This window comes from Misgurnus anguillicaudatus, chromosome 15 (assembly GCF_027580225.2).
Source record: "Misgurnus anguillicaudatus chromosome 15, ASM2758022v2, whole genome shotgun sequence".
Classification (NCBI taxonomy): domain Eukaryota; kingdom Metazoa; phylum Chordata; class Actinopteri; order Cypriniformes; family Cobitidae; genus Misgurnus; species Misgurnus anguillicaudatus.
Genome location: NC_073351.2, coordinates 7,112,000 through 7,129,859, shown reverse-complemented (window position 1 = coordinate 7,129,859; position 17,860 = coordinate 7,112,000). Strand labels below are relative to the sequence as shown.

The 17,860-nt window shown below is 35.7% G+C and overlaps 2 long non-coding RNA genes across 4 annotated transcripts in view; one reads left to right on the top strand and one right to left on the bottom strand.

Annotated features, from left to right (window-relative positions):
• Positions 1–3,801, top strand: part of LOC141349772 (uncharacterized) — a 31,046-nt gene extending 27,245 nt beyond the window's left edge. The window contains exons 2-6 of one of the 2 annotated variants that reach the window (XR_012357801.1): positions 1,990–2,088; positions 2,254–2,379; positions 3,217–3,271; positions 3,546–3,614; positions 3,754–3,801. This is a non-coding gene — a long non-coding RNA (uncharacterized lncRNA). Of the gene's footprint in view, positions 1–1,989; positions 2,089–2,253; positions 2,380–3,216; positions 3,272–3,545; positions 3,688–3,753 lie in introns of those variants that run through there. The other variant, XR_012357800.1, reaches the window with a different exon arrangement.
• On the bottom strand, positions 1,939–3,736 carry LOC141349773 (uncharacterized). 2 transcript variants are annotated; one of them, XR_012357803.1, is made up of 4 exons: positions 3,529–3,656; positions 3,181–3,280; positions 2,485–2,547; positions 1,939–2,366 (listed from the first exon to the last, which is right to left on the bottom strand). It is a non-coding gene; the product is annotated as an uncharacterized lncRNA (long non-coding RNA). The 2 variants fall into 2 exon arrangements; XR_012357802.1 differs by having other exon boundaries at positions 2,267–2,398; positions 3,529–3,736.
• Positions 3,802–17,860: the final 14,059 nt, after the last annotated feature.

Genomic DNA, 17,860 nt, shown 5'->3' with positions numbered 1-17,860 from the left:
CAGAAATGGAAAAATATATATATATTTTGCCGATGTTCGCGAAAGCTTCGTGCGACAGAGCCACTTTGTCCTCAGCCGGTGTTTGTGCAAGGTTGACGATGATGGGCCATTCTGAATGGCAGTGAGTGCTCCACCTAAGTGCCCAGAACCATTGCCTGAAAGTAAATTAAAATCATTAAAATATAACCTTGCAAACTATCATACATAGGACTAATATGATAAAACAACGTGTCTTCATACTGTATTGCTGATATGCAGTGAATATCAACATACATTTCTGTTCAATAATTATAATAATAATAATGCATTTTATATGTAGGGCTCCTAACAATCTCAAAGTGCTAGTGTTCATAAGGTAAATTCAACTAACAACACAATGTAAAGATTTCATTGACAGACTTTGATGCAAAATGTAGCCCTTTATTATACAGAAATTTGCTGTTGGTGTATTAGCCTAGGACAACACGCTCGCCAGATTGTTTTATCTAAACAGCCCTATGTTGTTAAAAATTACTGTTTACCAGGTATAACTACAGCCACCAGGAATGAATGGGGCTAGGCTAAATCCTAACACATTCACAACGCGATGTACAAAGATTAAGTGCATGCATTGAAAAAAGATAGGTATGTATTAATTAGTCTAAGTTGAGGTAAGAACATAGTAAAATATTGAAAAACGGTGGGTTTTCCTTTAACATTACTCTCGCATCAGCTATTGTGTAAACAGTCACATTTACCCACATCACCAATGTTTGCCTGCGCAAGCGCGCACCACAGCCACCGTAATGAAGTTACTCAGGGTAACGTTAGCTCAGAATTCGAGTAGTAGCCGTATATCTCGGAACTCAGGGCAGAGCACCCGGGTAACGATAAGCCTAGCTAACAATCGTCCTGCTAAGTTAGCTAACATTAGTCATTTTGCTCGAAGCATAGGCAAACTTTATGCAAGGTCTACGTTTGTGCATTACTCGGCGTTGAGTCGTTCCTAAAAATACAATATAAGCGGTAGCTAACGCTAATTTAAATCAAGCAAGCAAATAGTTGTTGTTTTGTCCAAAAAAGTTGACTTACCTTGAATAAGATGTTTCCTTCACGTTAAAAAGTGTCCATCGGACTTGCGCGGTAGCCAGGTGTCTCATCCAAAGGACCGCGCTGTCTTCCAGATTCTAAAGGAAGTGCTAAGATTCCGATTGGCCCAGAGAAATGTCAATTATAAGAATTATCCAATAATGTTTGGCAATTCTAGCCCGCATGGCATTCAGATAGAGGCATCCTCCCGACCCGACCCCCCCACCACCTCAAAAAAAAAAAACTCTCCGGTTCTACGCGATTCACGTGAATGACCCAATTGACCAAGAAAACGGCGATTGTCGCCGAAAAGCTACAAGTTTGCAGGTCTGTTACCTTGACACTGAAACTCTGCCGTCAGCACTGTTGCTTCACCCGTTGGAACATCCTACTAGTTCAGGGAGTTGAAAATCGAGTTGGAAAAGAACAAAAAATCGTTCTGCGATCGTTCGACACGACACTCAGAATCTGCAAAAAACGATTGAGGTTACACTCTACTGAATGATCGCAACGTTTAGAGCAGGCAGCCCACACATCTTTCAGATGTGTTCGACTTCATGCTGATCTACGCGCAAACCGATCGCGACACTTTGATGTCATACCACGTGCTGTCTGCGCATCTCGGTGTTAAGTCAAACACACCTGAATGTATTTGTTGGCTGCACTCCCTTGCGCTCAGTGATGTAGGTGTAACGAAATAAATGTATTAAATTGATATTATATAAATAAATATTGTAATAGAAATCTTTATAAAATGATTAGCTGTCATTAATAAATTAATATTTGATTTGAAACATCAGTATACATAAATTTCCCTCAAGTTATGAAATGCCTAAATAGGATCAAAATGGTGAAAATACAACAATGTATATTTGACCAATTCAGCATTTATTAACTTTTCTCTTTTTAAATTGACTTCAGAAAGTTATCTACAGCCACACATCCACTGTATACCAAGTTATGATGATCAATTATGAGAATGCAAAAGGATTGATAGATCAGTAAACAAGCAACAAAAAGGTAATGTCTTAATAGATTTCTGCTTTTTTAATTATTCATGTATTTGAATTACATAGTTCAAAATCAAACGTTAATAATTATAGGGTTTCAACTTGTTGCAGCTTTACAAAAAATGTAGAATTTGTAGGAGCACGGACAACTGAGTAACAAAGTCATATTATGCAGATGGGTGCTCATGGTGGCCTCCAAATAAATACATGGACAGGCTGCTAAAGAGGGTCAGGATGATGGAGATGCAAGAGCCAAAGACAGCACAGACCAAACACCAGGCCAGAATTCTGCATGAGTCAGGTAAGCAGAATCAGTTGCACTGAATAAAATAATTAATTAATAGACAGTACAATTAATAACACATTATTTTTCATAGCTGTAAAAAACAAAAAAATGAAACAGTACCTGCATTTTAGTTTCCAGCCTTTTTCACAAATTTGCCGGCAACTGGAAGAATGTCCCAAATTGCTGCAAAAAGAAATTCAGTAAGTCCTTATAAAAGAGACAGTTTAAAAAGTAAAACAGCTTCATTTAACTTCAAAAATACCCCTAAATCCTTAAAGGAACACGCCCACATTTTGGGAACTTAGCTTATTCACCGTATCCCCCAGAGTTAGATAAGTCCATACATACCTTTCTGATGCAGCCCCCGCTAGCTTAGCACAAAGACTGGAAGTGAATGGCTCCAGCTAGCATACTGCTTCCAATAAGTGACAAAGTAACGCAAACATTTTCCTATTTATGTGTTGTGATTTGTATAAATTCACTACCAGTCTTTTGTTCCAAGCTAAGCTAGCGGGGGCTGCGTCAGACAGAGTTACAGCACGCACGGATATGAGAATGTTATGTATGGACTTATCTAACTCTGGGGGATACGGTGAATAAGCTAAATTCCCAAAATGTGGGCGTGTTCCTTTAAAAATCAGCACCCCTAGTTAATTTGGATGCTAAAAGGTCCAAGCCTAGGATTTAGTGTGTTTATTTGTAAATGTAAAAAATGCAGCTAACCATTCCCAGCTCCAGTGGGCAGGTTAAAGAGTATTTCTTATTATGAGACAGAAAACAGAAACACATTTTTAATGACATTTAAAGACAACATACCACTTCATAAAACTACATTTTCTGTTTAATCCATAGATTGAGTAATTTTCACTCTAGAGACCCTGGGGTGACCACCAAGGACGAATGCAAAGTAAGTGACCTACAAAACAAAAAACATTAATATTTTACGACTGTTTCGAGATAAGTACTCTGCATATCTATAGCAATATGCAGATTCTTGAGTAAGAATTTCTCTCAGACAATATACACTCAGATGGCTTCATGGTTGACCATATTTGTAGTTTAACAATTTCTATCATGTTAAAGTTCTCACACAAAAATTGCTAGTCAAAGAATGCTACAAGAAACCTTGTTCCCCACAAAGGCCTGATGGGTTGTGCAACTTACCTGCTTCCCATTTACAGCTCCAGTGAGTGTCTCTAAGGTAGATCCTAATGCAGATGGATGGAATGTTGATCCGCCTAACATGCAAGGTAAAAGAGCATTTGATACCATAGTGGATAAACAAATAGCTTTTTTCATTTTCACAGCATTTTCAAAAACAACATAACACTTGCTATTACATTGTTATATATTACATGACAATGTCTAACTCTGATCCATACAAAACAGATTTTCTGTACCGAGAACTTTGGAAGACCATCAAGACAGTATGTTTTCAAAAATCTGACCTCAATTTTAGTAACCATTAAAGGATTGTTTTTCTTCTACTTGATTTAAATAATACCCTTAAGTCCTCTGTTCATCTTCGGAAACACAGTTTAAGATATTTTAGATGTAGTCCAAGAGCTTGCTGACCCTCCATTAAAAAGGTATGTACGATATACTGTTCATGTCCAGAAAGGTAATAAAAACAACATCAAAGTAGTTCATGTGACATCAGTGGGTCAGTTAGAATTTGTTGAAGCATCAAAAATACATTTAGGTCCAAAAATTACGACTTTATTCGGCAGTGTCTTCTCTTCCGGGTCTGTTGTGAACCGTGTGCATGACACTGCTGCCGTACGACGCTGCTGGTGTGTTATCTGGTGCACCCAAGCTTTTTCCGTTTACAGTCTGAGGGAGAGGCTGTAAACAAAACAATCTTCGCAAACATGTCTGAGGATAACACATCAGCAGCGCCACTGTGCATGCGCATTCGCAACAGACCCGGAAGAGAAGACAATGCTGAATATATCGTTATTTTTGACCAAAATGTATTTATGATGCTTCAACAAATTCTAACTGACCCACTGATATCACATGGACTACTTTGATGATGTTTTAATTAACTTTCTGGAAATGAGACAGTATACCGTACATAAATTTTTTTTGGAGGGTCAGAAAGCTCTCGGACAAAATCTAAATTCAATTCAATTCAATTCAATTCTATTTATATAGCGCTTTTCACAATTGGTGATTGTTTCAAAGCAGCTTTACATTAATAGAAGCAGTGGAAAGCACAGAAAAACGACAGATAGCACAACATAATACACGATAGCACAAGCAGCTAAATTTGCTGCGGCTATGAATCAACATTATAAGCGTGCGTATTGCTAATGTAACGTAAGAAGAGGGTGCTAAGTTAAGCCCAAGAAGGCTGACTCCCCGGGTTGAAAAACCCCCTAGGAGAAAAAAACCCCAGGCTCAGCCGGGGAAGTAAAAAAAAGTCATAGGAGGGAAAAACCCTTGGGAGATATATTTATATATACATTGAAACGATTAAGGAGATTAGGCGGAGGTTAAGCGGGTTCTGCCGGTGGTCGTTGGTCATGCATCAGCTGGGCATCACGTTGAAGGTCTGCCGGTGGGTCAGAGGTGTGCCGACTTTCACATTTACCGGAACTGGGTCTGTTTGTCTCATTGTCCTCGGAGACAAGGACGAGACATAAAGAAAAAAAAAAAAAACCAATTAGCGTAGGGGCCATTCATATGTATACACATGTACATATACACAAACATATATCTATATCTATATATAGATATATATATATATATATATATATATATATATATATATATATCTATATCTATATCTATCTATATCTATCTATATATATATAATATATATATATATATATATATATATATAGATATAGATATAGATATATTTCTATATATATATATATATATATATCTATATTAGGGCTGGGACTCGATTAAAAAAATTAATCTAATTAATTAGAGGCTTTGTAATTAATTAATCGAAATTAATCGCATTTTAATCACATATAAATATTTGACCTGAGAACATTGAGAAGTTATTTTTTTACATGGATTTTTAGTATACCATGAATAATGACTGAATACATAAGCTTAAGCAACAAAATATTGTTTATTTTTGTTCAACTAAGTCGTTTTACTCGGAGTCTTGCTAATGTCCACGCAAGCTGCTATATTTTTTGTGTTTTTATAGTGTGATAACGAAAATTTTACGAGGCTTAAACTAACTTGCGTGTTCTGAGCAGGTGTTGTCAGTGAACAGGCTGTAAACTGTTGGTTAAGTTACAGACACTCGTGAAAAACTGATGCTGATTATCTGGGAAACATTCTCTAACAGCAGTCAAGTTGTCATTGTTTGTGTCAAAGTTGTGCATTTATTGTAACATTAAAACAGGAGATCAGACTTACTCTGTGCTGCTTAAAGTGATGCTCGGAGCTCCATTCCTCTATGGGTGTGCGAGGCTATGCTTTTTTTATTGGTTGTTGCGTTAAATCTTACCCAGATACAACACTGCTATTTAAAGACTGAAAGCACGGCTATTATCAGACCAGCCCTCGCAGCCTTAAAACACTACCGGCCCACCGGGAAAAGTCCCGACTCTCTCGATTGCCACTCCGCCACTGCACGGGCCAACCAAAGCGATCTCATCAGCTTCTTCATTCATGTTCACTGTGGTTTATTGTGGTCTGAAGTCATAAACGCTAGTTGGTGCTCCAGTATAATCGGTCCGCCGAAACTCATCCAATAAGAAATGTTCCGCGGTGCAAAAATAAGTGCGATTAAAATGCGTTAAAAATTTTAACGCGTTATTTTTTGTGTAATTAATTAATCTTAATTAACGCGTTAAAGTCCCGGCCCTAATCTATATATATCTATATATATCTATATATATATATATACATACATATACATATACATACATACACATACATACATACATATATATACTAGGGCTGGGACTCGATTAAAAAAATTAATCTAATTAATTAGAGGCTTTGTAATTAATTAATCGAAATTAATCGCATTTTAATCACATATAAATATTTGACCTGAGAACATTGAGAAGTTATTTTTTTACATGGATTTTTAGTATACCATGAATAATGACTGAATACATAAGCTTAAGCAACAAAATATTGTTTATTTTTGTTCAACTAAGTCGTTTTACTCGGAGTCGGGCTAATGTCCACGCTAGCTGCTATATGTTTTGTGTTTTTATAGTGTGATAACGAAAATATAACGAGGCTTAAACTAACTTGCGTGTTCTGAGCAGGTGTTGTCAGTGAACAGGCTGTAAACTGTTGGCTAAGTTACAGACACTCGTGAAAAACTGATGCTGATTATCTGGGAAACATTCTCTAACAGCAGTCAAGTTGTCATTGTTTGTGTCAAAGTTGTGCATTTGTTGTAACATTAAAACAGGAGATCAGACTTACTCTGTGCTGCTTAAAGTGATGCTCGGAGCTCCATTCCTCTATGGGTGTGCGAGGCTATGCTTTTTTTATTGGTTGTTGCGTTAAATCTTACCCAGATACAACACTGCTATTTAAAGACTGAAAGCACGGCTATTATCAGACCAGCCCTCGCAGCCTTAAAACACTACCGGCCCACCGGGAAAAGTCCCGACTCTCTCGATTGCCACTCCGCCACTGCACGGGCCAACCAAAGCGATCTCATCAGCTTCTTCATTCATGTTCACTGTGGTTTATTGTGGTCTGAAGTCATAAACGCTAGTTGGTGCTCCAGTATAATCGGTCCGCCGAAACTCATCCAATAAGAAATGTTCCGCGGTGCAAAAATAAGTGCGATTAAAATGCGTTAAAAATTTTAACGCGTTATTTTTTGTGTAATTAATTAATCTTAATTAACGCGTTAAAGTCCCGGCCCTAATATATACATACATGTACATATACGTATTGAAGATACAGATGTGGCCTTTAAAAATGCGCGTTTTCTCCCGCGGGATTCGCCAAATCGTCTCGCGGAGTCCCGCAGAATTCTGCAAGTGTTTTCGGGGGGGCTACTTTCCCTTTTCCCTTAATGTGTTTCGCTTCACAGAAAATCCACCAGGTGGCGCATAAAAAACTCAATTTGTATATGCGTTGTCATTGCGGTTTTTTCCAGAAGTTAATAAGGGCATTGCCGAATATTTAACATTGCTATTAAAACAGCAAAGTGACGTCAACCCCTTCTTGCCAGCATAACAGCGCATACAACTAATAAGATGACTGTGTGTGCAATGCATTTATACTAAGTGCAACAGAGAATTTAGCCTAATACACTTAACTCTATTTACAATGAATATCTTAATTATTTGTGTTGTCGAATTTTGACACAGTTTCATTGTTTGTTCATAATATTTATAATTATGTCAGTTTTTCTAAAAGTATCAATATTTTAAAGAGATTAATGTGGTATAAAAAATACATGTTTTAAAGTTACAAAATGTTGTAAAAATATATTAGTATTCTTATATATTAAGAACAATAATATGACACATGTATATTGCGCTAAAATGCTTTACATATGGAAAGAGGAATTCTTCTCAACCACCACCAATAAAGTTTAAAAATTATTCTTTAGAAAAACAGTGTTTAAACCCACGCAGAGCAAACAAGAAAACATAGGCCTATGCATACTGTACAGTTGGCATATGATATCTTTATTTAGTTTTACATATTTATATTTATAATACCTTTAATAATACCTTTTTTGCGCATTTAGGCAGTGTTGTGATTTTTTTTAAATCCTTTCAGCCGTAATTCATATCTGTAAAAATATCCAGGGGCTTTGTAAATATCACTAAAATAATGGATTAAAGTAACTTTATAAAATCTCTTAATGTCACTTATGTATTTTTTAGTTGGTCAAATATAAATGACTAAAATAGAACATACATTTTTATTTAAAATTTACTTTATATGTAGCCTATACTACAGCTAATAAATTAGCGAACAGAGAAACTGCGCCTTTTACGTAAAAAAACACCCCCGAAGTGTTGAGTTTATGAATATTTACACCTACAATTTGTACTTTGTGAAATGTGTGAGTAAAATAATAAATTTAATAACATGTGGCTATATAGACAAACACGCCGCGTCTCCTTCCAGATATCTTATCTCAGACATTCGCATTTAACACTTTTCAAAACTTATTTATATATAATCTAATTTATAAATTAAAAAAACAAAGTTTTAAGTTAAGACAATAATAAATATGTTTATGTTTATTGAAAGAAAAACGTAGAAAATGTTATTATGGGTATAGTTGATGCAAATAAAGTGTGCAGTATAAAGAAAAATGCAAACAAATTATTTCTAAAAGTAGCAATATTTTAAAGAGATAAAGGAGGTTTAAAGAAAGACATGAGAAAATTAGATGTATGCAAAAGAGCACAGTTCAGATATTGTTAATTCAAGCGGTTTTATACACCTTTCAGCTTTGTTTGAATTGACAAGCATTTTATTCGGCAATGTCAACACATTTTGTGATTGATTTACTGATTTATTACAGAAACTTGTTGTCAGAAGCAAAGCTATTGTACTAAGCATCTTTGTATGTATGTTTTAAAGTTAAAAGTGTTGTAAAAAAAAATATTAGTATTCTCTTATATTAAGAATAACAATATGATTATATTGCGCTAAAATGCAATATAAATTATTCTGCAATATAAATTATTCTCAACCTACACCAATAAAGTTTTAACATTATTCTTTAGAAAAAAACGGCGTTTAAACCCGTGGAGCGAACAAGAAAACACATGTTTACATGCTCATTCGGTATATCATATGATATCTTTTTTATTTCGTTTTACAGTTTTAAAAGTGGCAAAAAACTTAAAATCGAACGAATACTGGTCTCTGTAAATATAACTGCAGATGACAGCAGATTAGATTCAGTTCACCTACTAAGAAATAGGAGAAGCGATGATTTGTGATTGATTGGGGCTAATAGAATGACTGCCACACTCAAAATACACCAAACCAAATGAGCACTTTATAGTAAACTAAAGCAACACACAATGTGCAAGTCATGACCATATAACTTTATTTTGTATATAAATATATTATTGTTAATAGACGTCAAATATCAATTGATTTTTTTATATTTTTATTAAAAACTGTCACAGCAAACATCACGCTAGCTTCTACTACTTACAAACATGCACACGTGGGTATGGGTTAATGATTCTGCCGTTTTCTGAGGGTATCTGCGTGCGTGGGTTCCGGGCATATGCTTTTCCTCCAGAGCTGGGTTTCCCGATAACGATTGAACTTAGCACTTAAGAGCGGTTTCTACGAGCTAATTCACGAACATTCGTTGTTCATGTACGTACGTTTCCCGAAGATGCACGTTAAACGATCGCTCGCAGCTGAGTTTTAAGTGCTACTTACGAGTCGCTATCCGTTTGTCAAGTGCTGAAATGTCACCTATAGAATGACTCGAATTTGTAGCAGAAGCTTGTTTAGGCTAATGATCTTCAGCCGATGTGCACTAATGTTTTTTTATAATATTTTCCATTATTGTTTAATGAGTAAATATTATAAAGTTTAGTCATTAAACAATTATTGGTTTAAAATTATTTAAATGTTTTAAAAATTTGTGCCTAATGAAATATTCTTTTCCGTATTTAGTTAGGACTTCTCCCACTGCGAAATGCCTTCTGCATTTTATGAAATAGTTTAGATTATTATTATTATTTGTTTTTATTATCTATGTTTTTTATTATTAGGGATTATTGCATTGTACCGTACATATTTATTTGGTTTCCTTAATCAGATGCCATTTCACTTCAAAACAATTATTTTTACTGTAGATTAATTATAGAAGCAAATTGGTAGGAACCATTTATCAATTTGCTAGTACCAACTTTTACCAAAATTTACCAAATATGTTTTACTTCTTTATTAATTTCTGTATAGTCATTTAAATTTGATTTCTCATTTTAATTTTAAATATATTATATTAAAGTAATTTAAACAAATAAACAATGAAGAACCCAATAAATAAATAAATATACATTTAAAACATTACATTATCGTCATTGCTGGAGTGCAATTTGTTGGTTGTCCTGCAGGTGACCTTGTAACTCTATTAACGACTACTCCGGATCACTCGTAGATCTACGATGATTTTCAAGTGCTAAGTTATGAAGCTTTTGCGAAACGGTCCGTAATTCTAAGATGATTCGTACAATCGTTTTTACGATCTACTTAGCCTTACGATGCTTTTGGGAAACCGGGCCCAGACCTTGACGCTTTGTGTGTTCGACTTTAAATGGTGCGGCGCTGACTGGTCGGCTTATGACATCAGAGTACTGCGAGAGCAAAGGTAAAGTCGGACCATTTGTAACATTTCGACTTGCTCTCGCGGTACTTTGATGTCTTCGGTGCCGAACTGTCTGCGCAGCGCCACATAGAAACGGCCTTTGACTCTTTACAGCAGAGTACCAGCAACATGAGAAGTGGTGGCACGCAAAAGAAAGTGAAGGTACGCAGTACGCTAAAATATAAAGTGTCTGTACTGCGAACACTGGTTTAGTTATTTACATCGTGTGTTGCTCTTTCACCATTGTGCACCCGCGCACTCGCTCTGTAGTTTGTAGCTCGCGCTCCGGCTTCTGTAAACAATGGCCGTTTCTCAAACCAAGTAGGGGGGTCAAAATAAGCCAGTGGGTAAGTTAACCCACCCCCTTTATCTAGGCAACCAGATTTGTAGCCGTGTGACCACAAATACAGGTAGCAACCATAATTTCTGTTTGGCTATGTTAAAGAGAAGGAAAAATTAAAGAGTTATGATTAAAGTGATTTTTTTTTACAAAAAATCCTATCAAAGTAAAATGTATACATACCAGGTCGTTATGTCAAAGTAGATTTATTCAGGTCTAATTATTTATACCATAAATATTGGTGATAGGCTAATGTATAAAACCATGTGAATGATTTAGCTAAAGATTAGCCTGAATTACTAAACTAGGCAGTTTTCCCAAAATGGTGGCTGTGGGGCAAAGTGAACCAGATGGGGTAAACTGAACCAGCGGTTCAACCCCACCATGAGGCACTGAAACCACTGAATATGTTTCATTAAAAAATATATATCTGTGTAGTTTCGCACAACTGATTTGTTCATTTTTAAACATTTTAGAAAACATATCATGCCAAGACATTACAATATTACTTCATTTTTATTTTATGCATTTGGCGTTTTGGTCCATACTGAAAAAACAAACTTACCACTAAGAAACGTCCATTGACAATCTCCAAACAATAACTTGTTCCTCAAAATCTGTATTTTTATCTGATACAGACTCAAACATGAGTGGATGACATCAGAGTACCGCGAGAGCGATTGAAACCAACCTCCACTGCCTTATTTCTCGCGGTACTCTGATGTCATCTGCTTGTCGGCTCTTGCGGCGCTGCGTAAAGTTGACCACACCTAATGCTCTGTGTATACCAGCACATCCTTTATTAGGAAAAGTTCTATTTTACTTCTCAGCGTGAGAAATAGCTTACACGGTTTGGCGTGTGACCGTGAACTCACAGAAATGCGCGTGTCTCATGGCGAATGCGTGGGACTTGAGAGCCCAGGTTATATCAACATATGTCAAATTACGTTACCCGATATCCACTTAATTTTATAAGTTATAAACATTCATTTAAAATAACTTACAGCGCATGTAGTAGGCCTAGATTTGCATTTAAACAAAGGAACTGCAAGGGTGGGAAATAAAACGCCAAACGCTGGTGAATACTTGAAAAAACGGTTTTCTTTTGATTCTCTTGCAGTTCCTTTGTTTAAATAGCATTGGGGGTTGGCAAAGAATTGGCAGACCTGGGGGTGGGTGGTTTTTAATTGTCACTGGTAGCTGCTAAAACTAGCAGCTTAACCATGTGCAATAATTACATTTTGGAATTAACTTCCTTCATGTCGTTTTATTTATTCACTGTAAAAATATTTTCTGAATTTGTAAGTAAAGTTAGCATTAAATTTGTTTTACAATTTTAAATGAATTTTTGCTTTTATTATAATTATAACTTAAATAACTGTAAATATTTATTAAAAATAATATTACATTTTTTTTATCAAAAAGACAAATAACTTGATTCTCATTAATAATAGCCATGGAAAACAAACTTCTCATTTTCAAAGCCTCATACAGCTTGTGCCTATGTGCGTTGAATTTGAGAGCGCTTTAAGCGTTTATTGTGTCTTTCAGCACATTACATATATGACCCATTCTGTCTAAATGAGTGGGATGTTTTCAAATACTCTATTAATTAAACATCTAATACGTTTTCTGAGAGTGAAATGATTAATACTAAGATGCGTGTCATGTCAGACATCTTGGTTTCGGTTTAAAAACATGCAGGAATTTGAAAATAAAATGCAGGACTTGCTTGATGTTTAAATAGTTATTAACAGAGATAAAGTTCGGGACTGATTTATGTTAAAAAGTTATTAAGATCAACAAGACTCGCGCTGACTGACAGATCCGAAACGCAACGCACAGACACGCAAGTACCTGCACTGACAGAATAGTAAAAAAACATCTGTTTTGGAAAGAATTTATGAAAGCATATTAAGCATTACAACAAACTTGTTAAGCTCATTATTAAATATGTCCATAGCCTACAGCGTTTGCGCGAACAGAACGAATTGTTTAAAAAAACTTTCTCATTAATCTTCATCTAAATTAATAAATAATCAGATATTCGTTTATAATTTCAAATAACAGCTCTATTATTTAAAGTCAGCTTTGACTTAGTTCAAAACAAGCAAAATGATTTTAAACAATAAGGTAATTAGAAAGATGTAATATAAATGTTTCAGTTGTTATTTACAATTACAATTTATCTAACTTTTTTACGTTAATTGCAATTCATGTCATAATAATCTTCAGTATAAATTTTGCTTTTAAAATGTTACATTTTCATATTTTTATCTATTTACTTGTTAATTTTATATTCACCTTGACAATGAAGCTGGCTTTAACTTGAAGTAATTAAAAGATGACCGAAGTCATAGAGACACGGAGTTATTAACGAATATTTTATTATCAGAGTGCAGCATTTTATCAAGGGTTTCTGGTCTTGTGTAATTAAATAAAATAAAATAAACAAAAAGGGTAATTTTTTACAGTTGGATAAAAAGACGTTTGATATTAGCAGCGTTTTAAAACTAATTCCAAAACATCTCACGTTTCTAAATAAGGGACGCGCAGAAAGTGTCATTCATGTAATTTTATAGATTACACTCATTCACTTCACACACATATTATACGTGCTTTAAGGGCTTTATAATTTAGCTGTTCCAGTAAACACGTTATGATGTCTGGCCGAATATTTTTTCTGTTATTCGGATGAATTCGTTATTCGTTTTAAAGCCATTATCCGTGCCCTTGCGAATAACGTATTCGGCTTCGGGCACATCCCTAATATATATATTTATTTATTTATGTTTGACGAATGCTTATCAGTACATTACTTTTTGGTTTCTTCAACTTTAAAGATGAATATTCTCCTTTAGAGATGGGCAATTTTTTGCAATAGCACATTATATTCCAAATTTTGAGCTCATAAAAAAGATTTTTCGCTTATTTAAATGACTTTTTTATGTTTTTATGCACGTTTAGTTTTGGTGCAATTTCCCAAAAGCTTAATTAGGAAATACACACAACACGCTTACCTTATATTTTCTTATATTTCTACTTATATTACTGTTCAGTAATGCAGAAAAGCGCAACACAACCATGTTAAAGCTATTAAACGTTCAGATGCAAAAATGAACTAAATGTAAAATTAGATAAATTAGTTAATGATATTGCGTAAATGCGCTTGGTCTCTTCAAAGGTCTGCGCGAGTTATTTTGTTATAAGACAGTTATCATATATCACGTCTCTTCTACTGTAAGTACACGGAAAAAAATAAGACAAATAATGCGCGTTTGAGTCGAAATTTTATGAAGAATATGTCACTGTTTATGTAACTGGCAAAGAAAACTTCGCCAACGAAATGTTTGCCAAAAAAGCCTGCATTTGTATGACATCAAAGAGTATCTCCTAAACAGTGTTGGGGTAGTTACTCAAAAAATCTAATTAGTTACTAGTTACTAGTTACTTCTTAAAATTGTAATGAGATTACTTTACTAGTTACTGCATTTGAAAAGTAACTTCACTACTTATTACTTTACTTTCCTTTTTCTTAATTTACCACATAGATACATGGACATGGTTTAGGCGGGGTCGGCTGATGATGAGTGACTACTTTAAATGACCGGCCAGGGCTCTAGACTAACTTTTTGCACTGGTTGCACTGGTGCGCCTAACATTTTTTCTTAGGTGCACCAGCACAAAAGCTAGGTGCACCCTAATTTTTGACCCCATCGGATTTATAGTTCGCCCAAAAATTAAAATTCTGTATAATTTATTTGTAAATCAGGTTTGTTACACTCTCATGTTGTTACAAACCTGTATAAATGTCTTTGTTCTGGTGAACATGAATGAAAATATTTTGAGGAATGTTTGTAACCAAACCATTCATGAGCCCCATTCACTTCCATAGTATTATTTTTTCCTACTATAGAAGTGAATGGGGCTCATGCTTGGTTTGGTTATTAACATTTCTCAAAATATGTTGCTTCGTGTTTATCAGAACAAAGATATTTATACAGGTTTGTAACAAAATTTATAATTTATTTTTGGGTGAACTGTCCCTTTAACACCGCAAGTTTAGCGCCCATGGTGGTTTCATACAGAATATAAACATGTAGGCTATTTTATAATTTTCATGTTGTCATTCCATTTTCCTTATACGAGTCATGCACAGTCCTGTTTGATAACCCGCATCCGCGCGATTAAAATAACAGTTGACCCGTTATCCGACATCAGCATCAATTTATTTCATACCGATTTACATAAAGACTGCGACCGGCCGCACCGCAAATCGTGATGTACGTAAAAACCTTTAAAGATCTTCATGCAGAACATTGACAGAAATAAGCACAGGACCATGCTTGTTCAAATATATTATCATTTAATGTGAAACTTTGTGAGGGTCGGCTGATTGACAGCTGAGCGGACAGCAGTGTTTGAACACTCATACGCGCTGCGCTTATATTTATTATTACCTTATAAATTGATGATATGATTGCAGTGATTCCAAAGGGATGTCCAAAAAAACTCAAGTAGAATGTTAAATGTTTAAAGTTTAATGTCTCTTTCTCGCTGCCCTGTGTAAACCCACGCGCATTTTGCATTACCTTAAATTACCTTAAATTATGGTCATACAAATGAAAGTAAAACAACATTCAAAACTGTAATGTGTAAATTTATTTATGTAAAGTTACACTCACAATAATAACAACACATTGTGCTTTTTTAAATAGGTAAAAAGTGTTTTGTGCTGCATCGGTTTGGGAGCGCGTCACACAATAAATACACTCATATAGGCTACTTTTGAATTCGTTTTGTTAATTTGCTAATTATTTAAGGGAAACACATTTCATATAGGCTTATTTATTTTATTATTTTTTCACCAAAGAAAGGCGTAATCATCACGTTCTATTCATTTTAATGCTTTTTGCGCATAAACTAAACCCGTGGGGGAATTATTTATAAATGAATCAACAACGCAAATCAAGGAATTAACTTATTTCTCTATTTAAGACAGTCTGGCAGGGCGGTAACAGTGATACATCAAACACCGAAAAGTTTATAGGATTAGATTTGGAAGTAAGATTATGAAGAAAACAGCGGTCCTGACTCATGGCTTTTTTCTATAAATTGAGCGCACGCGACATTGCTGTTCGGGTTACGTTCAAATAATTTCTATAAAAGGATTATGCTCTGGCTCTGACTCGATTGAGGTTCATTACCTAATTCCGTCTTCGGGTTCGGACCTCTCGATCCCTGACCGGTAAGTTAAGCAGGATCTTTCGCCACAAGTGTTGTATTGCCATGCTGGGCTTACAAATGCTCAGACAGGTTGCTCATCGCGTTGTCAGCAGTTGAAAGACACTTGTCGTCTGGGCATAGTGTGCATTTCACACGAATATTTTTGTCCTTTCGAGCAATACGCTGAAAGTTATGTGAATATCGCCCCAGTGGCTGAAACCCTCCGTCTTTATTTCCCGCTCCCCTTTGCACCAGCAGCTCCGTCAAATCAATCTCTATGGCAACGGCACACGTACAGGGACACGCATGCACGCAACACTTAAATAGACAGAACTTTACACCCAGGCAAACACTGCTTGGGTAACGCAGGAAAGCGCGTTCCTATAGTCTAGTAAAGTAGTGTAGTTACCAATATTATTAGTGTAATGCGTTACTTTACTTCGTTACCCAAAAAAGTAATGTAGTTACTGTAATCCGTTACTTTGTAACTCGTTACCCCCAACACTGCTCCTAAACACAGAAAATCCGTGTCATGTTACTTCAATATCATAGAGTATACGCTCAGCATGAAGTCAAGCACACAAATTGTCGTCAGTATGGCCTACATGAAACACGACTGCCATCTACAGGTTTTTGTATTTCCTGCATCCCCCACCGAACCCCCCTTCTGCGGGATCTCGCAGAATTTCGGAAGTACTCGCGGCATTCTGCTCTCAGAGACGCGCATGTTTAAGGGCCACATCTGTAGTCTTACTTGTGATAAGGTCTGACTATCCAGGGCCAAGGTCAGGAAACAGACAGATTGGCTTAACCGTCCGTCTGTTAGCTGCCTTAACATGTCAAGAACACATATATCCCAGCACATAAAGTTTATATTACCAGAGTATCAGCACATTTCGACTGTGTCTGTTCCTCGAACAAAGAAATACAGAGCGCCGGTTAACTCATCTCGTACAAATCTTGTTAGCATTAGTAAACATTACATCAGCAGATGAAACTCAAATGTTAAAATTCAGCCTTCTTAAAATTAGATCGCTTATCAACAAATTTTAGACCAAAACTTAGAGGCGCTCTGCTTAACAGAAACCTGACTTAAAACTGACCGTTACGTCGGAGCCGATGGTGTAGTGGACGGTGCTCCGACACAGGGTTCAGACACACTTCTGGCGACCCGAGTTCGAATCCCGGCTTGAGGTCCTTTGCCAATCCCATACCCACAAACCTTGCTTAATGGGAAGAGGGGGGTGGTGTAGCTACAGTCTACAATAAAACATTTAATGTAAACCATAAATCTGAACTCAAATTGAATTCCTTTTTAATAATGCTATTAAATATGAAACTAACTGATCATAACAACAAACAGCTTTCTTTTATACTAGCTAATATCTACAGACCTCCAGGCCACCACAGATTTTCTTAAAGAAATTTCAAATTTCCTGTCTGAGCTAGTAGTCACTGTAGAAAAAAGCTCTTGTCGTTGGAGACTTTAATATCCACGTTGATAACCTAAAAGATGCATTAGGACTAGCGTTTATGGATATTCTAAATTCTCTCGGCATTAGACAAAATGTGACAGGGCCCACGCATACCCGTAAACACACATAAGACTTAATTCTGTCACT